We start from the raw sequence: 22,893 nt of genomic DNA on the forward strand, positions 1-22,893 counted from the left end.
GCAAAAACAATTATGGTCTCTTAATTTTATTTGTCAACAAACTTTTTGAAGACCTTTATTATACCAGGCGTCATTCTAATACTATAATTTAAAATCAAACATTTTAACAAAGACTTCTCTAGGACTTATTTCTTGCAGCATGAGCAGCTAGTGAGTTCTAATCTCAGACCTTGTGGTTATCATTCGACATTGCCATCAGAGTTCCTATTACAATCATAAAAGGTGGATAATATCAACTTTACTGAAGAGAACTTTTATTTTCTGTTTTATTATTATTATGACTTACCTCAGCAAAAAAAAACTTGTGTACTAGTGACCAAGAAACTACTGACATGTGGGGGGGAATTGAATTTAAAGCCCAGTAGGTTCCAGTGGGTTAATGTTGTCCTGTGACAGAAGACACAGACAAATTCAACTCGAGTCCATGTCATGTGTTTGTTCAGGATTTGGACTTGATTATGTTTTCTACCAACATTCATGATCTATTTTAAAATAATCCAGGAAAATATGATCAAAACAAAGAGCTACAATTAAATCCAGCTAGATCTAAAGTTTTTACTTTCCAAAAAAAATGGCATTTGTGGAATTGAAACTCCATATGAAGGAACCTTGTAGCACCATCTTAACTGTCTGGTTGCTATTCAAAGATTAAGAATTAAATCCACCAGGGACTCAAAGGGGAAAAGACCTGGTGATGCACCTCCATAAAGGAGATCACAGACGAGCAAGCCAAGGGTGCAGTTCTACTCTGACAAGCCATGTCACTACAAGCTGAATGACATTCCCAGGCCCCAACAGGAAGTACACTGGTGCCTGGTGGAACAACACAGCTAACAAGGACACAGGATTGATTACCAGCGTCCTGAGCAGTGAACATAGGAGTGACATTTAGAAGGTTTATAGGAAGTGTTTCCTACTAGAATCAAAGGGTGAGTTCATTAAAAATGACCTACTCTCAGGAAACCGAGTGGTTAATAAAGAGAATGGGGTATTAATCTATTGTGGACAGGGGTAGACTCAGGAGAAGCTTTCTTATTATACTTGATCTGAAATTCAAATAACTAATAGTAAAAAAAAAACCCAAACAGATAAGAACTAGATAATCATTCGTTTTAGGATGTAAAACTGTGTTTCTTTATTGTTGGATCATGTTTTACCTATTTCTTCTTTAAAAGATCCACCAAATTAAAGGTTTAAAACAAAAATTGATTAATAGTCTGTGTGGGTCTCAGGGTTGAGAGGTGAGCAGGGAGGTTTCTCATGCTCCGTGTGCTGCCACCTTGGTGGAGAGGCTTGTCTGTGGATACAAAACAATTTCACTTCCAAATCTGGCAACTTGTTGGAAACGGTAGAAAGGTTACACTGGGCCAGCAGGGTCCACACAAAGCTTATAGTTTAATTTATTTTTTTAATGAGGTTTTTACCAGGCAACTCCAGTCTCCCAGAAAGAGCATCCCAAGACCATGGTGGAAACAGCCACATCACACCTAACCTTGGAAGTTCCCAGCAGTCACTGCCTCTGAATCCTATTGGACAAATAAGTCTCTTAGCCCAGCTCAAGGAGAGAGACTCCACTCACTGTCATCGAGTCAACTGCAACTCATAGTGATGCGTTCAGGGAGCTGTCTCTGTGAGTTTTCTGTAATTCTGCAGCAATAGAAAGCCCCATTTTTCTCCCACAGAGACTGGTGGTTTCCAACAGTGACCTCGTGGTTGGTGGTCCAGTGTGTGGTAACCCCAGTGCCAGCAGGGCACTTTAGGAATGGGGAACGTTAGCATAGGTTTGCCCACACAGCAGATACACCAATAGGGTTTCAACGCCCAAATATACATGCTATGCACTCCAGCCGATTAAGACGGAAATCCTTAATGTTATCTAAGCAAATGCCCATGGAAAATAGAATGTACGTAATTCCTCTTCTTCCAAAGCTCACGCAGTGGCTACAATGATGATCAGGGTAAGTGTGGTGGTGGGGTTGGGGTGGGAATCTGCAAAAGCTGCCTTCTAGTTGATTCAGACTCCGGAGGAGGCATAGGGGTCAAAGGCGACATGTGTTCCACGGGGTTTTCAAACCTGCGACCTCATGAACACAGAGTGCCAGGGTGGATTCATGGCTGGGTGGATTCCAGTTGCCAACTTCTCCGTGACCCACTGAGCCCTTGAGTCATTTGCACCCTCCCACCCCCGCTCCCCCAAACTCCGGAGCAGGAGAAATTGGTCCCAATAGAGAGAGCGGCCATGTGGCGGTACTGTTCCCCAGCCAGGCTGAGAATAAAGCTTCCTCTGGATTCTGGCCTCATCCCCCGCCCAGATGCAGAGACAGGAATTGGAAATGTGCGCCAAAGATGGCTGCCTTGGCGTTTCTCTCCTGTTGGTAGAATGAGCTGGAAGCGCGTTAGCGGAAACATGCGGTTCCGTTTACATGAGCTGCAGCATTCTGAAATGATCCCTCCTTCTTTGTCCCCCACCCCTCTCCGGTACCTCAAAATAAACCCCACTAAATTGAAGCCACATTTGTGCATCATAAAAGGAAATTTCTCTTAGTAGCCAATAAATAGTAGTAGGTTTTGATTCTTGTAAATGTGCCTGGTGCTGTGATGTGTGGTTCACTTCATTTGGCGTCGCTGCGAGACTAGTAATGAATTTCCCTGACAGACACATCGCCGGTCCGATCAGATCAGGGAAATGAGCTCTTTGGGGCACAGACTTGTACGGAATTGTAACAGTATGTGTTCAGTGACCCCAAGTTGAAAGAATGTTTCATTCCAATACTCTGAAATGGAAACTGATAGTCTCTGTTGTTTTCATTGCTTAAGCTACACATTATTAAGAAGGACTGTATTTTAAAGTAACTTGAGCAGTAGCCTGGCCTTCTACGGAACAAAAAAAATGAAATTGAATGAATGCTCCATATTTTGCTGGAAGCATATTGGTTATCGGAAAACAACTGCTTTATGGATCTGAAAAAAGAGAAGAAAATCCTGAATTTATGGTGATTCCCCCCCCCCACCTGCTCGTTCTCAATAGATGCTTTCTATTGTCCTACATACTTGAAAAAGAGCAATCAGATGTCCACTCGCTCCCTTGTTTGAAAGCTTTCTTGTCCAGCACCTTTGGAAAAGACCGTGAAGTCTTTGTTTGGATGAGATTTGAGTGAACTGTAAGTAATTGGCCTAAAGTGGGATCCTTTTTACAGTTTGGTTTCCCTTGGACACAGTACTTGCAAACCAAAACAGTCTCTAGATTCAGAGCCCAGGGACTGGCCAGCCTGCCGCTGACCTTTCCGGCAGATGTTTGTAAATGGAACGGATTGCCTTTCTGAACCCAACATGCGTAATCTTCGGTTAGGTTTGCTTTCAAGGCAAATGCTTAGACTGGCTGTGGTCTGCGGTGCCGGCGTTGGAAATTGGATATACTGAGAGCCCAGGTCACTGACGAAAACAGCTGGATCAGGAATGGTCATTTTGAATCTTGGGGTGAGAGCTTGATACATTAGGGATGTTAGTTGATCTGGCTAGCAAGGCTCTTCTCTTAGTACCGAAGCCCAGATTATGGTCTGTACAACCATGGAGAGAAAGAGAGAGAGAGAGAGAGAGAGAGAGAGAGAGAGAGAGAGAGAGAGAGAGAGAGAGAGAGAGAGAGAGATTTTGATTTGACCTAAATGCCAACTGGCAAACACAATGATTAATGTGTCTCTTCTGTTGATGCTCATGGTGTGAAAAGGGGTATGTAATGGGGTTGTGTAATGGCTGTGTAATGGGGTTGAACAATCCCTAGTTAGAAAGAAGGAATGAAACTGTCCTCTTCAGAAGACCCTTGGCCATTTTTGTACTTCTAAGGAGTTTTGTGCAAGTGAGAAGCTTGGACAAACAAGACTCTATGGACAAGTCTCCAAACTGGTTCATACTGGTTTGGCATCCTGCTAAGAATTTGCATTTCCACCCCAGGTATAGGGATTTCGAATCTCAATTTGTAACAGGAACCCCAAGGAATCTATAAAAATCTTCTAGGAATTTTGTTCTAATAAGGAGATTGCATAAGGTCTCCTCACCATTTTGGCCATCACTTTTAACACAAGCATTTCCCCTGCCTGTGCCTTCCTTGTAGGTGTATCTTGTTATTTTAGAGAAAGGCTTAGGGAAAATGGCTGTCTGCAAACCACCAAGTCTGGTACATAGTGGTGCTGCATGATCACCCATGTTTTATTCCACGGCATCATAGAGTGAAGAAATAGGATGCAGAATATGAGATTTACCTCTTTGTAGCTGTCTGACTGCAGTAAAAAGAAATTTCCTAATATGGCTCTTCTATCCATATCTCTGCCACTCCCACAAATTAATTTGTTGGGACTATGTAAATAGGATGTGTGAAACACTAATAGAGGGGTTTGGTCCCCAGACTACAAAAGATCAAATCAGAAGCTGGAACACAGAAAATTCCCAGGATCATCAAGGAAGAACAGCCATTAGCGCAGCATGTTCCAGATCCCTTCCTGTCTGAAGAGGCTGAGGCAACAGAGGCCAGGTCACACCAAGACCAGGGGTCACACAAGAGATCAGAGACAGAGCAGAGGAGCAGCGCCAAGGCTAGGAGACGGTGAGGCAGAGTAGTGGACAGCATTCCTGGCCCATGGTGTCAGAGGCCAAGAGAATGTGCAGATGAGAAGAGAGAGACTCGACTTTGGCTGAGTATGAGTAGAGGTGTTGTGCACATCAATAGCTGTCGTTCTTGTATGTTCTTAGCTTGTTGTAACTTATTAATTACTGCCGTAAACTTCCTTACTCGTGAGTTCTGTATTGCCACTGCGATGGAGCATGGGAGCAGAGTGCTGTGGAAGGGATGGTCAGCCCCAGAAGAGGGTGGAGGAGGATGGACGATGGAAGCAGGTGCCTTGCAGCAGGAGGCTTTCGGCTGCTGTGGAGATGGCTTTTCTTCTGTGTGCGTGTGTAGCCAGAGGAGTTCAGAGACGGTCTCCTCCCCATTGCTACAAGCCCTTGAACAAAGTTCTTCCATTGAACAAATGTCTATCATTGAACTATAGTTTCTTCATTTTTATAATGCCAGAAATAATCATTACCTAGCAGGGATCGCTTGATCATTACATCAAAGATGGAATAAAGTGCACTAGAGAATATCTAGTGTACAATTGCATTAATTTATTATGTCATTTCTCCCCACAACTTTCTCTAGACATGTCCAGACTAGGACAGAGATGAGTAGAGAGACTTACTTATCCAAGATCTCTCTTTACCCTTCAGAGACGGGAGAGTCAGACCTGGATTGAGTATGAAGACAAATGTATTGCAAACATGGACAAAAAACTCTGGGGAACTTGGACCAATTTGGGGTTGGTAAGGTACATTCTAGAAGAGAGAGCACATGAGGAAATCAGAAGATGGACATTTGCTGTTTCAGCTGCCATCTCATTGCTTTACTCATGGTGACCTTGGCCCCGTGCTCCATGGAAACACTAACACTCCCTAATACATTAATGCTTCCATGATTGCTTACAAATTGAAACACTGTGATCGATATGGGTTCCACTGGCTAATTAAAAGCAGTAGATCACCAGGTCTTTCTTCCTAGTTCACCTTTGCCTCCAAACACTGCTGAAATATGTTTGCCGTCATAACAATGCTCAAGCTTTTCCTGACAGATGATTGTTGGCTATGAGTGACATTCCATGGCCAGGAACCAAACCCAGGTCCTTTTAAGGGGAAATAGGGATTCTATTAGGAAACCTCCATTGCCTCATTAGGTCAGCGTAGACGTGAAGAAATGTCCCTGACACCATCCATGAGGATTCTTGGGACGGGAAAAGATTCAGAGAAATTGGGAAGGACAAAGGGCATTTGGCTTTCTGTGGACAGGGAAACTTAGTGCTCTCCTGTGGGATGACAACCAGTTCTAGACTGGGAACTCCCGGCCCACCATCATTTTCTTTCAAGGCTCCTCAGCTGGGTTTTAAATGAATTGCAATGCATTGCTCTTCCAATTTTATTTTCTTTCAGGTTTTTTCCTCCCATATTTTCCCTATTGGAGTATTCAGATCCTTGTGCATTTTTCACTTAAAAAAAACACAAAGCATGTCAGGAACAAGAGATAATGAAAGCACTGATATTTGTACTGTGATATTTAAACTTTTTTTCCCCTAAGCTCACACCCAAGAACATGTCTGTAGGCCAATTTGCATGTTGGCCACATTTTGAGGACTTGGCTGTAACAGTCACTGTGCAAACTCACACCACATGTGGTACTAATTGGCACTGTTGGCAGTTTCAGAAGAGAGACTGAGGATTGAGTGGGCTCGGAAGCTTAGCAGTGTCTCCGCACAATGGTTCTCCACGGGAGTTAGAAATCAGAACTGAAGGAGAGCGGGCCTGTAGGGCAGGTCAGTGAGATGAATCTCCCAGTGCTTTGCAAAAGCAATGCAAAAAAAAAATAGAAAGGCAAGATTAAGAGTTGAAATAGATACTGTACATTATACCAAACTTCCAAGAAAAGACCTGCAAGAGCTTGCTCGGTTAACATGTGCTGTGAAGGAGCAAGGCATGAAGGAAGGTCAGACCTGTGTTTGGAATGTAGGGAGACTCAACCATTGCTCTGGGCCAGTGAAACTCCCCTAGGTGAAGTTTTCCATCTGTAAAATTGCCACGGGCCTTGAACAGCATTTGCCTCCTACCAGCTGAAAGGAGTAGGGGCAGATTTGTAGTTTGCTAAAATGTTATGATTTTACGAACGACAAATGCTGGGTTCTCATAACATCTTAGCTGTGGGTCTTGTAGGCCTGGGCACATGGCAGAGGTGTTGGGAATGCTTATTTCCCGAAGGGCTGTGTTAATCCAGCTCTTCTGGGTTGTAAGATATGGAACTTGTGAGAAACCAAATGGTGCTTTGGGGAATTGGGGTTAGTTGTGAGGAAACACTTGGGACGGTGCAAACACGGAAGCTGGTTTCATAGCCTAATGGACTGGACACTTATGTATTTTGTTCTCAATTCAGGACATAGCATTTTCTTGGTTCTGAAATAATATTTAGAGTCTTTTCTTACTCAGCTTCTCTCTCTTTGCTCTTACTGTACCTATTTATGCTTCAGTTCTTCAAAGACCACATAAAACCAGAGAGACTTCCCTGACCCTACCAAGGTTCCGACTGTATCAATCTACCTCATGGTATAAGTCCCATGTCAAATAAGGGTGGTAAACAGAAAAGCCTAAACTTTATCTTTTTTATATTGATCATCTAACACAAATTAAAAAATCATAATTGTTAAATTTCATTTAAAATGTTTTATCAGGATTCCCCACCCTGCCTTTTCTCTTTACTTTAAATTTCAATGACCACCCTGTCATTTTTCACATAAGCAGCTCAAAGACACCAAACCTCTCTGTGGACTGGCCGCTCTCATTGGGAACATGGTCCTTAAGGCCTGGTGGGCCAGGATATGCTCCACTCTCTTCTCCTTCCCCTTCATCTGCTCCTGTGTGCTCTGATCAGGTATGTCCGACAGACAACAGAATAGTTGGTAAAGGGAGATATAGGATAGTTCAAGATATGATAAAATAATAATTTATAAATTATCAAGGATTCATGAGCGAGGGTGGAGTGGGGAGGGAGGGGAAAAAATGAGGACCTGATGTCAGGGGCTTAAGTGGAGAGCAAATGTTTTGAGAATAATGATATGCTTTACACAATTGATGTATGTATGGATTGTGATAAGAGTTGTATGAGTCCCTAATAAAACGATTAAAAGAAAAAGAAAAAATAACCTCTCATGCTAGAAATAAACACAGAGTATATCAAAATCAAAACCAAAAAAAAAAGATGCCAAACCATCATCAATTTAGGTGCCTGCCATTGCTCTTGGCTTGAAACAAAAAACTAAGAAATACAATTCCCTTTTCTTTGTATAAATATTATTTCAGATAATGCTACTATAAAACCAATATAAAATAATAATTAACAGGTGCATGTAGCTTGCATTACACAATGGGATTTTATACAAACATAACCCAAACCAAAAACCCACAGCTTTCCAGTTGATTCAACACTCTAAGACCAAGTAGAGCTGCCCTGGCAGAGTATCCAAGGCTGTAAAGCTTCAGGGAAGCCTATTGCCACATGGTTCACCCGTGGAGGGCCAGGTGGGGTCTCACAACAAGGCCGTGGGTTAGCGGCTCATTGCTGTCAGCCACTGCACCATCCGGGCTCCTCCATGGGGCAAGACCTTCTTCACTCGTTCAAGGGAAGGATTTTCCAAACTAACGCCTCACTTTATTGATTGTGTTAACTATCAGTAATTTGAATTTTAAAATCTCAAGTTACAAGATGTTGGGTAACTTCTTTCTACATGGATATGACAATATTTCTCACCCAACTGCATAGACCACCCACAGGCAGCTGGAACTGCTAAGAAACACAAACCGGTGGGGAACTGGTTCTATTTCTCTGCTGCAAAAAAATCAGGCCAAAAAAGACATGAATCTGGATGTACAGGAATGCTTTCCTTTTCAAACACCCAAGGTGATCTTCAGCAGAAATGAAAACAAAAGCGTTTCTGTCTTTCCAAAGGAGATGATTTTTTGTTTGAAATAATATATATGAAAGTACTTTAAATCTGAAGTATTCCTTGCATTTAAAAATGAAACTCACTTCCTAAAACTCAAATGAAGGCTGAACATGATAGGGGGACAAGAGGAAAGTTCAAAGAAACAGAGGAAAGAACTAGGAGGAAAAGGAAAAAAATGAAACTCATACTGGGAGAAACTGTAAAATGATTGCTCAGGAATCATGTTTAAACCTTTCACTGAAACTAACCGATGAAGTCATGGTAAAACTAAAGAACCCAACCACGGCCATGGAGTCGTTTCTGACTCAGAGTGGTCCTGTAAAGAATTTCTGAGATCTTACGTCTTTACAGGAGGATAGCCTCATCTTTCTTCAGAAGCTGGTGAGTTCTTATCCTCCAAGCCAGTTCAGTTCAAGTAATAGAGACTATTTCCCTTGACTATTATATTCTTGTACATGAGTTCAAATTGACAACAGCACACATAAGCACCTTCAGAAGTTGTTGTGCTTAGGGGCCATCAATTTGGCTCCAACCCATAGTGACCTTATGCACAACAAAATATAACTCTACTCAGCCATGTGGCATCATTAAAATTGTTTCTCTGCCTGAACCCATTGATTCAGTCACTCTATCAATCCATCTCGTTAAGGGAATTCCTCTTTTTCATTGCCCTTCTACTTTATCAAGCATGATGTCCTTCTCCAGGGACTGGTCTCTCCTGACAATATGTCCAAAGTATTTAAATGAACTCTTGCCTCTAAGGAACACTCTGGCTATGTTTCTTTCAATACATATTTGTTCAACCTCTGACAGTCAATGGAATACTTAATATTTATTGCTACCACCATAATGCAAAGCATTAGGTTTTCAGTATTCATTACTCTGCTTTGTCATACACATAAGGTGATTGAAGGATGGTCTGGGACAGGCGTACCTTAATGATCAAAATAATATAATGATTTGTATCACTTTAAAAGAAGCGTTTTGCAGCAGATTTACCCAATGCAATATGTTATTTGACTTCTTGATTAAGCTTCCATGCCTCTGTGTATTTGACATAATGCCGTGGCCTGTGAGTTGCTCTGATCCTGGAACCTCTGTCACTGATATTTCAAATACCAGCAGGGTCATCCACAGTGAGTGCATTTCAGTGCAGCATCTAGACTCACATAGATTATGAAAAGGGAGCTTGTGATTCACTTCTGAGGGGAAAAAGTCCATGAAATCATTGTGAATACCAGCTGAGCATGGTCTATGATGGAGAAAAAGGTATTTCCAATTAATAGGTCATTAGCAGTACAAGATTATGGCATACAATATCTGGCTACATTTTTTTATCGCCAAGGTAAGGTGTGTGTCTGGGTCGTGTTCTTTCACCATACTTCTTCAATCTGTGTGCTGAACAAATCAGCCAGTGGGTTAATCTGGGTAGACTGGAGACACAAAATGTATAGGCACTCATATGTGTATAAAGAGGACCAGGGGTGTGAGGGGCGATACTGGGAGGGTAGAGGGCGAGTGGGTTGGAAAGAAGGAACCGATTACAAGGATCTACATGTGACATCCTCCCTGGGGGACGGACAGCAGTGGGGAGGTGGTGAAGGAAGACGTCAGACAGGGCAAGATATGACAAAATAATAATTTATAAATTGTCGAGGGCTCATGAGAGAGGGGGGAGCGGGGAGGGAGGGGTAAAAAGAGGGCCTGATGCAAAGGGCTTAGGTGGAGAGCAAATGCTTTGAGAGTGATGAGGACAAAGAGTGTGCAGATGTGTTTGCACAATTGATGTATGTATGGGTTGTGATAAGAGTCGTATGAGTCCCTAATAAAATGTTTAAGAAGGAAAAAAAGAGAAGATAGACCAGAGAGACATTGGAAGATGCAGGCCAGGACAACTGCAGTGATGCACCACTAGCCCGAATGCCAACAGCCAATAGGAGCCAGAAAAGGACAAGGGCAGGTTCTCTAGAGGCTAAGTAGCCTATGGACATTGAATTTGGGCTTCTGGTCTACAGACTGGTGAAAGAATACATTTCGGTTGTTTGAAAGTCAACAAGTTCATGGTATTACAATTTTTATTTTATAGCAGCTTGAAGAAATTAATACACTGCTGCAAATAATTATTTTAAATGCATTAAAATTCAACCATTTATACAAATTTTCTTTCTTGACATTCATTCTGATCCTTCAGTGAGCTGCTATTTTAAAACTCATATTTACTGTGGTATAGTTTGTGTTCAATAAAATTTACCCTTTTCAGGTAAAAAAAAAAAAGCAATTAATATGGAGAAAACATCCCAGCCCAGTCCAGATCAAATCCATAAGACGGATATTAGCCCATAAATCTGATACCAATCTATAAAAGCTTCTTCAGATTCACAAAACACATGCAATGACATCGAATGCAGGAAGATCACAGGCCAGTGGTGGGAAGTCTTGTGGATCCAGTGGCAGTAGAAGCGTCTCAGTGCTGGCAGGGGTCTCCACGTGGCTCCTTCAGCTTCGGGGCTCTTGCTGCAACAGCATAGTTCCATCAGGCTTGTTGTCAGTAATGTCTCACAGGGAGTGAACTTGTGTCCCACCTCCAGTGAGCCATTTATCTCATTAGTGCCTCCAAAAGAGGTCATCAAACTGTGAGACCAGATTGACAAGCTAACCTCCACCCCGTCACTCATAAATCTCAAACTGACAACAGATTATGTAACTACCACATCCAGGAAAGTGGACTATGTGCAGAAGAGCATGACATCAAGATCTAACAACCTGTGATACAAAGATGACACAATCTTAATTACTGAGAGCCAAGAGGACTTGATGCATTTACTGTTGAAAATCAAAGACTAGAGCCTTCAATGTGGATTACAACTCAATGTAAAGAAAACCAAAATCCTCACAAGTGGACCAATAGACATCATCATCATAAAATGAGAAGAATATAGTTGTCAAGGATTTCATTTTAATAGCACCCACAATCAACACTTATAGAAGCAGTAATCAAGAAATCAGAAGGTATACTGCACTGGACGAATTGGTTTCACAAGGCTTATTTAACGTGCTAAGAACATAGGTGCATCTTTGAGAATTTAAGGTGTGCTTGATCCAAGCCCTGGTATTTGTAGTCACCTCATATGCAAGTGAGCACTGGCTACTGAAGAAGGAAGGCTGTAGGGGAACTAATGCATTTGAATTATGGTATTCATGGAAAGCACTGCAAGAACCATAGACTGTCAAAAGAACAAACAAATGTTTCATGAAAGAAGGATAGCCAGACACTCCTTAGAAAAGAGGATGGCAAGATTTCGTCTCATATACATAGCATATAGTACTATTTGAAAGAATTTGTCTCTGGGGAAGGATGTCAAGCTTGGTAAGTGCCAGTATGAAGCAGTAAGGCCCTCAGCGAGGCAGATTGATACAGGGGCTGCAGCAGTGGGCTCAAAGGTAACATTCATGAAGCTGGAAGCAGGAATGGGCAGCAGTTTGTTCTTCTGTAGGGTCGATTAGAGCCAGAGACAACTGGACGGCATCTAACAACAGATTGAAGCCTAGTTAATCTGGGATTTTATTTTATTATAATAGATCTAATTTATTTCCTCATGCTTGATATTGTCTTCATTAAAAAGGAATCTGGCTTCTCCTCATTGTTTCATAAGATAGCTACTGCTTCAGCTGGATTCTCTGGATGGTCCCAAGAGACAAAACAGAAAGAAAATCAAATCAGTCAACCATCCATAATGTTAGTTTAGTCAACACTAAACATCTGTATATTTGAAATTATCCAAATTGTTGATTTTTAAAAGTTTTTATCCAGATGGTGGTGCCATTTATACTTAAGAAACAAATGTAATTACACAGTCTAATGTTGTTTTAGTCTGGGTGGACTAGAGAAACAAATTCATAGACACTCATATGTATAAAAAAGAGTTTTATATAAAAGAGCATTTGTATATTAAGAAAGCATCCCAGCTCAGTTCATTGCAAGTCCATACGTCTGATATTAGCCCATATATCTGATACCAGTCTATAAATTCCTCTTCAGACTCACACAACACATGCAATGATGCAAAGTTCAGGCCAGGAGGCACAAAGTCTTGTGGAGCCAGTGTCAAGGGAAACATCTCAATGTTGGCAGGTGTCTCCATTTGGCTCCTTCAGCTTAGGGCTCTTTATGTATCAGTAAACTCCATCAGGTTCATTGACAGTGATGTCTCCCAGGGAGCGAGCCTTTGTCCCACCTCCAAGGAGCTTATCACCTCCAAATGAGGTCATCCAGCTGAAACCTCCAAATGAGGTCATCAAGCTGCAACCTGATTGACAGGCTAAACTCCACCTCTTTACTCTTAAGTCTCAAATTGACAACAGATTGTGTAAGTACCACAAATGTGTATAGAAAGCAAAAACAACCCCACAGATTCATAGGATAAGATTGATAATAATAGATTAATAAGAATGAATTTATGAACCAAAAAAATAAACACACCTAAAATACCTTATATATCAAGGACACTTTACCAAACATTCCATCAGTATTATTTACATAATTAGTTCCTGCTCTCTCCCTCCACACTCCACCCTGCAGAGTAGAGAGCACAACTAGTACCCCAAATACTTATCTTTGCGCATCAGTCATTTTTAATGGCCAGAGGGCTCCTGAGAAGCAAAGACAGAGAGACTTCATCGGACATATTTTGAACAAGTTATTAAGGAGAGAAAGCAGGCGCTGGAGAAGGGCAGCATTTTCGATAGAGGGGCAGCAAGACAGAGGAAGGGCCTCAAGGAGACGGATTGACAGAGAGACTGCAACAGTGAGCTCAAGCATGGGGATCATTGTGAGGTTGGTGCAGGACCAGGCAGTGTTTTGTTCTGTTGTGCAAAGGGTCGTGATGGGTCAGAATTGACTGGATGACACCTATTGAGAACAACAAAGACACTTAGGTATTAATATGCTATGCTACCTACAGTAAGTTACATCAACTTTAGAAGCATGAAAAAATATTACACATTTATTATCTCTAAATTTCTGTAGGTCAGAAATCTAGACATGGAGTTCTGTGCTCAGGAGCTCACAATATTGAACAAGATGCTGGCAGGGCCACCATTCTCACCTAAATCTCTGCTTAGGGAAGGATCAACTCCCAAGCTCCCCTGGTGTTTTGACAGAATGAATTTCTTGCAACTGTAAATTTCCTGGTAGCTTGCTTATTCAAAGCCACCAACAAAGAGGTGGGAAGGCTCGCTCACTTCAGGGAAACACCCACCTGATGAGGTCAGATCCAAGGAGGATAATAGACCTCTTAAGTAGTTCAAGCTCACCCAACCCAGCATCCCAATTACATCTCCAAATCCCTTCATCTTTGCTATTTCTATTGTTTATAAGCAAATTTCTCTACTCTGTCAACCTTGTGTAAGTCTTTCAATAAGATTGTATACATCTGGGGGGCGAGGGGGGGGATCTTAGAGGTCACCTTAGGATTTGATCACAAATTTCAAGAAGGTGATTTGTCACTTTTGTGTGCACCAGAACCTATCTCCTCCATGCCAGTCAGTGCAGAGTGGTGAGGGAGCAAATTGTAGATTTTGAAATATGAGTCATCTATGAAGTTCTTGCTGTGGCTCATGTAACTGAAGGGATATCCACTCAAAGGGCTCTTTTGTAGGAAATGATGTGAAAGCATGATGGGAACATTTCTCACTGTCACTGGAAGGAGCTAGCTGCTCAGTGGGGGTATTAAGCATCAGAGGAGCAGGACTCATGAAATATAGCACATCCCTGTTATTCCGTCATGGGCTTCACACAATAGCACTAATAGTAATAATCTCACTGCACCGGTGCAAAGAGATTTCCCCCCCTTATTTCTTGGAACAAGTATGCTTAGAGGCAGAGATGGCAAACTTTGCTTTACCTACTTTGGACGTATTGTCAGAAAAGACCAGTCCCTGGAGAAGGACATCATGCTTGGTCAAGTGGGGGGGTGGGCAATGACAAACGAGAAAGGCCCTCAACACGATGGACGGACACAGGAGCTGCAGGTATGGGCTCAGGCACAGGAACAGTTGTGAGGCTGGCACAGGACTGTGCAGGGTTTCATTCTGTTGTGCATGGAGTCACCAGGGGTCATAACATACTCCACAGCACTTGGCAACTAAGTCAGAGGACATAATAAGGGGGACAGTGTTCTATTCTAATTAACAAAATGAAAACTTTAAGGCACTTAATTAATGCCTACTCCTCAAGATACTTCTTTTCTAAATGCGAAAGCGCCTGTGTGCATCCTGTATTCTGATATCAGCATACAGTGAGCAATGGCTGTGTGCTGTGACTCATTAAGTACAATAACTAAAACATATGACATCTCCTGTTGAACTTTTCTGTAGGGTCACCACGAGTCAGAATCCATTTGACTACAATGAGTTTGGAGTGTTGGGATCATGCTGACGCTACACCGCCATGCTTTTCTAGCGCTGTATAAGCTGGACAGTTTCACTGGGCCTTTTCTAGCTAATTCTGATGTTTGAAGAATTAATTTTTCTGTGTTAAATGGCCAAAACATACTTTGGGAACAGCAAAAGTGACAAGAGAGCAAAGACTATTGAAATTAGTCATGTACGTCATAAAAGAGGCAAACCACCCAAAATGAACTCACCACGATTGCTTCCTCCCCAACCAGAGAGACATACAACTGCTCTGCAGGTGCCCCGCGCCTCGCGTAAGAGTCTAGGAAGAAGAGAACATGACTTTCACCTACACCTTTGGAGTGTGACCTCATAATTCCTTCATTCTTGTTCTAATTTTGTGAGAATGCTGTGAACTGCACACAGATGCCCCAGGACCACCCATATGCTATACACCCTTTCTTAAAAGCTTGCAAACACCTGAACTGTCCATAAAAAAAAGCAGAACACATCACACCAATATGTGAGATAGCAAATACTAATACTCTTTTGGAAGCAATCATCCAGTGAATCGGTGATTCAGAATGTGTTTATTGAAGCACTGTGGTCACAGACTAGCTAATGTCTAAACACCTGAATCACAGCAAGAATGAGAGAGGGGAAAGCTTTGATCTTCTGGTCTCCGGGTATAATCTAATGTAAGTTCATCATAACTATAAAGCTAAATGTAGAAGGTGTCTCTGCTCCAAAACCCATTACCATTGGGTCAATTTCCACTCAGAGTGACTTTGTATAGCATTCCCTCCCAGTTGTTACTTTGAGCCCATTATTGCAGCCACTGTCAGTTCATCTACTTGAGGATCTTCCTCTCTTTTACCAGCCCACCATTTTACCAAGCCTGATGTTCCTTTTCAGGACACGTTCTCTTGAAACCATGTCTAAATTCTAGCCATCCTTGCTTCTAAGGAGCATTTTGGTTATAATTTCTCCAAAACAGATTTGCTTGTTCTTCTGAAAGCTCAAGGCACTTTTACTGTCCGGCACCTTGTGTTAAATGCATGTATTCTCCTGCAGTTTTCCTTCTCCGCGTTCACTTTCTCAACCCTACAGAGAGCCTGTGAATCATAAAGATGCTATAACATACAGGAGGCAAACTTCTGAATGCTTCTTGGCCATAACCAAGCAACTTAAGGGACTGTGTCACTGAGTCCAGGGAGCAAGAACAATAGTCCTGGGACACAACAAGGTCTACTCGTGTACCAGTTCACAAAGTCAAGGTTCTTCACCCTTCTGTGATGAGTAGTGACTGGGATCTTAAAGGGTCATGGGATTCTACCTAAGGTAAAAACATAGGTCTCCTCCCATCTGGAAGAAGGAGCAATGATGGAAATTGAAACACATATGGAAACAATTAGTTCAATAGACTAATGGACCAAGCAAAGATCAGTTTCCACAAACCAGAGAAAAGAACTAGATGGTACCCCATTAACAATAACAACCTCTCTGAAAATGGATCATATTAGAAGATCCTGGAATAGGAGGTGGGGAGGGGCAGAACAAAACTCAAAGAAATAAAAGGCTTGGCTTATTGGTTATATAGAGTAAATAATCAAGATATCCATTTAAGATAAAAATGAAAGCATTTATTCAATGACAGTTCATAATGATTGGAAAGGAGTATCAGAAACAACAAATGCTGGAAGAAAATAGAATAAATGATGGTAGTTTGAGGGATTTGCCATGAATGGGAAGAAGCAAAATATATACAAATTGTAGAATGCGCACCTCATGATCAGCTCTGCAAATCTTCACCTGAAACACAATAGAACGTTTTGAAATTCTGCTTTGGATAGTTTAACGTTGGGGTCTGCTGCACTTGTGAATGATACAGCAGGTAGACAGAAATGTCTGGGGTTCACTGAGGTCAGCGCTGGCCTGTGAACGTCTGAGTCATCTGCTGATCGATGGTGGTGTTTAGTCTGCAGGACAGGATGAGATCACCAGGTAGGAGAGAAAAGAAACAAAGGTCCAGCCAAGGTCCCTGAGAGCTCCAACATTTCAGAGGTGAGAGAGAGAGAAGCAGATTTCCGGGGGAAATGCTAGTATGTGGCTGCTGAGATAGAAAGCAAAACGGAACATAGGACAGAACCCTAAGCTGGAGTAAGAGTGAGGAGAAGGACCAGGCAGGAGACATGCCCTCAGACATCAGTCTTCATGACGGCTCTACTAGCAATTAGATGACTGCCCAGAATCCCTCATCAAATCGAACATTTTGAACTACAACTACAAGCAGAAATAATTATAACTGTGCACCTTCGACAGATCAACTCCGAGCTGAAGTTGAAGTCTTGTCACTTTTGTAATAAACACTCATTTAGACAATTCCCTGCCATTATTTGTAATTTAGCTGTAGGGATCAATTCTATAAACTTCAAATGTCAAAATTAACTGTTAGGCATTGGATATATTTTCAGGTTTTAGCCAAATAGTAAACAACTAATATGACATTAAAAGAAAATACTTGACCATAGATTTACTCCAATTACCTGAATAGATTCCAGCCAAAGAATTTTCATCAACAGATGGTTTTCATTTTAATTAAATGCCCTAATAATTACTTAGAAAACTGTTTTATATATCTGAATTTTTACTACAATCTTTTTTCTGAGCTCCAGATCCATAGCTCCAAATTTCATTGGATTATCTCCATCTGGATGATGGAAAGGCCAATGGCACTGCCCAAATGTAGAAAGCTATTTTCATGAAAAATATTTATTTCTTTTTCATCTTGCTCACAAAAGGATATTGACTGATATGCCACTGGTAGATAACCCTTGCCCCCATGTCGGAAAACACTACACTATAGCCACAACAAATGGTCATACCAACCATCATCAATTATTAGAGGACAGGACACAATTTTGTTCTATTATATATTAAGTCACACAAGTCAGAGCCAACTTGATGGCAACTAATAACAGCAGATATCCCTGCATCGGGGTATTTTTCACAGTCCATGTATCTTACTGATAACTCCAATTCTCTCCTGGATCCATTTATGACTCTGACTTCTAGAAAAGAAGCAGGAGGAAGGCCACTTCGGGAATGAAGACAATATGACATCACAGAAAGCACCTGCACCCCACTCCCACCCCACACTGCTAGAAAACTGACTCTTGACGTCCACAAACAAACAAACAAACAAAAAAACCTGACTCTTGACGTCCAAAAACAATCAAGAGATGGTACATAAGGCCTCTGGTATCCGTCTCACTCAGAATTATGAAAGGCAAGAGTTGAATACGATGAATTTCCAGGCATTCTGACTTTATTTCTTGGGGAAGCCCTGGGTAGGTTGTTGTGTTACTTTTCCAGGCATGGAAAAACGAAATACCAAAATTGGATATTATGGTGGTTAGGGATTATGTCAATGTGACTCTCCTGGGTAAGGGTAGGGGTGGAGTTCAATCTAACAATCGAGTCATAGCCTGATGGCACCCGCTTGGCGTAGCAGGCCTTTTTGTATAGGAGAGACACCTAGCAGAGTCTAATCCACTTTGGCCCTTCGCCTTCTGCCAGAGCTGGATCTGCTCTCTGGTTCCTCAATCTTCTGTTGAGTCGCCTTCTGATCTGAGGAGCTATCAGCAGACTGTTGATTGTGGATTCATTCTGCCTCCCTCCAGAATTCACCAGCCGGTACCCACTGCTGTCTCTGATTCCTCATCCTGCTTCCAGTTCATCAGCTTCCACAAGTCAGGAGCAGCCTGGCTTTAACCTGTCTGGAATGATCTATTTCTCCAACTATGTAAGCCATTTCCTGATATAAATCTCTTTCTGTACACAACCCATACATGTATCACTGGTTTTGTTTCCCTAGAGAACCCCAACTAACACAGATGCCTTTAAAGAAGAGAATGATATTTTCTCATAATTCAGGAGGCTGGCAGACCTAGTGTTATCTCTAGGGAAAGGTTCATCTTTGTTTCTTGCAGCTTCCAGTAGCTGCCAACCATTCTGGGTATTCCTGGGCTTGTAGGTGCATCTGCCTCCTCTGTTCTTGCCTTAAACAGCACATGAGGGTCCATACCTGATTAACACTGGTGTCCCTATTGTCCCAAAGCAGACATGCTGTGGTGGAGTGACATTTCTTCACATGGCTCCTCCACCCAAGTCTCTAACTCCCACCAAATGATTGGGTAGGACTATTCAAACAGGGTGGGGTGGTGGTGGTGGGGGTTAGTCGGTTTTTGTTACAACCTCCCTGACTGTAAGATGAGTCATGTGGGAGCCATGGCAGAGAGAGAAATTCCCAGGCCCATTCGAAAGAGCATGCTCAAGATTTCTATGTGAAGTGGTGAAGTTTACCAAGACCAGAGACACCAGGAGCTGTGTCACAGCGGCTCCAAGGAGCAGCACTAAGGCAAGGAGGTATTGTCTCCTCATCTGACCCCAGTCTGTAAACTGTGCAGGCCAGCAACGAGCAGTGCCGCTGGCTTCGTGGCCCGGGGGATCACATGGCTGAGAGGCTGAGGACTGGAGAAAGACTCAGCTACCGCATGGCTAAGAGGCTAAGAACTGCCAGCAGGAGACTTGACCGATGGCTAAGGCGACCAAGGGCTTGATCCTTCCTGTCCGCTGATCCTGCCTGGTGGTAATCTATTGACTTCCTTAATAAACGCCCTTTGCAGTGAGTGCTGTCCGAGGAATGTGTGGCCAAGGCGAGGAATTATAGAATGAGCATAGCTAAAGAATGGCTTTGGAGGAACAATAAAGAGAGATGGGTTGTGGAAGCTTAGCTGACCCTTGCCTCGTGGCAATAGGGAAGCCAAAGGCAGTCAGCTATGTCCGACGATATTACCATTGATCACACATGCTTCCTCTCTCCATCTTTCTATAACTGTTCCCAAACCCATCATTACCCCCAGGGCTCTCTACTTCTATGCTGAATTTAATGATTCATTGCAGTGGCCACACAGAACTCAGACAATACTCACATTGTGGGGAGTTATTAGGAAAGGTAATAGGTTACCACAAGTCAGGATGTGTGCACGGTAAGGGGATAGTCATTGGTCCACAGCACAGTCTTTCCTCAGCCTGCCACCAAGTCTCTCTCTAATCCTCAGGTTCGCATCCACACGCTTCTTTGGCCTCTGCCTCCATGCATCAGGAAGTGCACCTGCCCTGGGACTCACAGTCCCACAGCCTTGGTCCTCCTGCTCTTGCTCTGTCCCATAGTCTCCATACTACTGTCTCTGGTGCCTCTGGTCTCAGCTTCTGCGATTCCAGATGTAGATCTGGAATGTGCTCTTCTGCTGGTCTTGGGATTCCTCTGCCTCCTGCTCAGCCTTTTAACCAGTGGGGTGATCTTGAAAACAAACCCATAACCTCTATTAGTGTTGGACATACTGTATTTGTGTAGTTCCACCCAATCAGTAGATGGGACTTACAGAGACATGGGAAGAGTCATATTACCAGATGTCACTCCACCACAATTCTGCTCTTTTTGAAAAACACTGTTGGAAAGAGATTAAGCTTAAGACCTACTGTCAAGCGATATTATCTCATTTCTGTAACAAATGACAGACCCCAAATCTGATTATATTTACAAGTGTAGAGATTAGAACTTCAATAAAACTTTTGGGGAGGAAGGGACACAATTTTTTCCATGAAAAAAATGAACTTCCCAAAGGATGAGCTACATCAAGATCCATCACAGTGTGGGAACAAATTTGGAAAATATTTGGAGAAGTTACTTAGACCTGGTTATTACACAGATGGTGACCATGGATAACGCATGATTTTTCCTTTCAAAATATACACAATCAGCAAAAATGACATCTCACTAGAAGTTCTTGTTGTTAAGTGCCTCTGGTAATTCCATCATTTCATGTCAACTTGAAGATATATAAAAGTATAGGGGTGGAGCTCAACCTGCCAATCAGGTCACAGCCTGATGGTGCTTCCTTGAGGCCTTCTCATAAGGAGGGCCCTCCCCTTTCTCTCTGCCTTCACTTTCCTGCAGGTGAGCCACCTTGAGAGCTGCCAGACCCTGGAGATGTCACCACTGCCACTAGCATCTTCCCGCATTCGGCATCATTGCTTGTGACTATGTGAATGTGAAGAGGGATTAGTGAACTAGTATCAGACTTATGGATTTGAGTTGAACTGGGCTGGGCTGTTTTTGTGATATTTAATCACTTCTTGATTAAAAGCTCATTTTTACACATATATGAATGTCCCTGGGTTTGTTTCCCTGGTCAACCTAGCTAACCCAGGGCCAGAGTTGGCTCTGAGTCACAGAGACCCAGATGTAAACCAGAACCAGACCCTGCAGGCTCCTTGTACTTGCTCTTTTTGTGTTCGCGTCTAGAAGTAGAAGAGCACACACAGAACATTGAGCATTTGCCTGAAGAAAGCTGTGTTTCTTGAAACAAACCCCTCACCACCACCACCATCCTGGCAAAAGACCGATTACCATTAACTGACAACTCGAAATCCGCTCTACTTACCCCTTGCTATTCATTGAGTTGGGTGCTAGACAAATTATAGAAAAGAAATCATTTGTGTTTTGTTTGCACAGCTCAGTGGTATATTTTCCCTACATCACTGAAAGCCAACAGGAGTCCTCAGACGAAAATGTCTCAATGTGTCCCTGCGTCCCTCCTCCTTTTTCCTGACTTCCAACATGACACCCTCGCAATTAGACCAAGACTTAAGTCTGCCTATTTCTTCCATTTTCCTCTACCATACTGTATTCTCTTTTCTGTTATACCAATCTTTTCACACTTAAACCACCTGCCAAATAGAGATTGAAATATTATTCGCATTATATACTTGCTAAAAAAGGAAAGCAAAAACCATCACTTGTCGGTCAGTTTGTCGTACTGTGGTGGCTTCTGTTTTTCTCTGATGCTGGAAGCTCTGTTACTGGTATTTCAAATGCCAGCAGAGTGAACAGGTTTGAGTGGAGCCCCCCAACTAAGAACAGACAGCGAAGTAGGGCTTTGCTCCCCACTCTGGAGAAAGAAGCCCTGAAACCCACATGCATTGCTTCAAAACATTGTCTGCTACTGAGCAGCTGATGAATGGAAGCAGAACCCCGTCAGAGAGAGTTTCAGAGGGGGGGGGCGCCCTCAGGTTGGAAGGCACTCAAAATGTGACGAAGGAGAAGCTGCATTCTCAGAATGGAGGCAGCCATGTGATGTGAGTTGAGTAAAACCTGTGGTAGTGGAGCATTAGACATATTCCTTTGCTGATGAGGCCTAAGATGACAGGGAAAAACCGCTCTAAAGTGCTAGTCGTTGGCACTGGGAAGGTGCAAAGTATAAATTTAGAAAAATTACAAGTCATAATAAATGAAATGGACCACATAAAAACAGGTGTCCTGTGCATGAATGAGCTGAAAAGGCCTGGTATGGACTGTTTGAATGGGAAAAGCCGAGGGCTTACTATCACCGCCATAACGCCAAAGAGAGGAATGGTGGGTCATTCAGTATTGACAAGGTTATTGCAACATCAATCATGAAGTAAAATGTTGACTGTGATAGGATTATGTCTATCCACCTTCAAGAAAATTCAATCAATGCATTATTCAAATTTATTCATCAACCACAAAAGCTAGTCATTGAAGAAACTAAAGAATTCTACCAGTGAATCAATCAAAAAATTGATCAATAATACAATCAAGATGCATTGATAATTATTGATGGTTGGAATGCAAAAATTAAAACAAAGAGGAAAGATCAGTGGTTGGAAAATATAGACTTGGGATAGAAATCATGCTGGAGATCCCGTGACAGAATTTTGGAAGACCAGTAACTCATTCTTAGCCAATACCTTTTTCCTACAACACAAAAGAGGACTATGCACATGTAATTCTCCAGATGAAATATAGAAATCAAATTGAATTCATCTGTGGGAAGACATCCTG

The sequence above is a fragment of the Tenrec ecaudatus genome, chromosome 14 (genome assembly GCF_050624435.1).
Source record: "Tenrec ecaudatus isolate mTenEca1 chromosome 14, mTenEca1.hap1, whole genome shotgun sequence".
Lineage (NCBI taxonomy): Eukaryota > Metazoa > Chordata > Mammalia > Afrosoricida > Tenrecidae > Tenrec > Tenrec ecaudatus.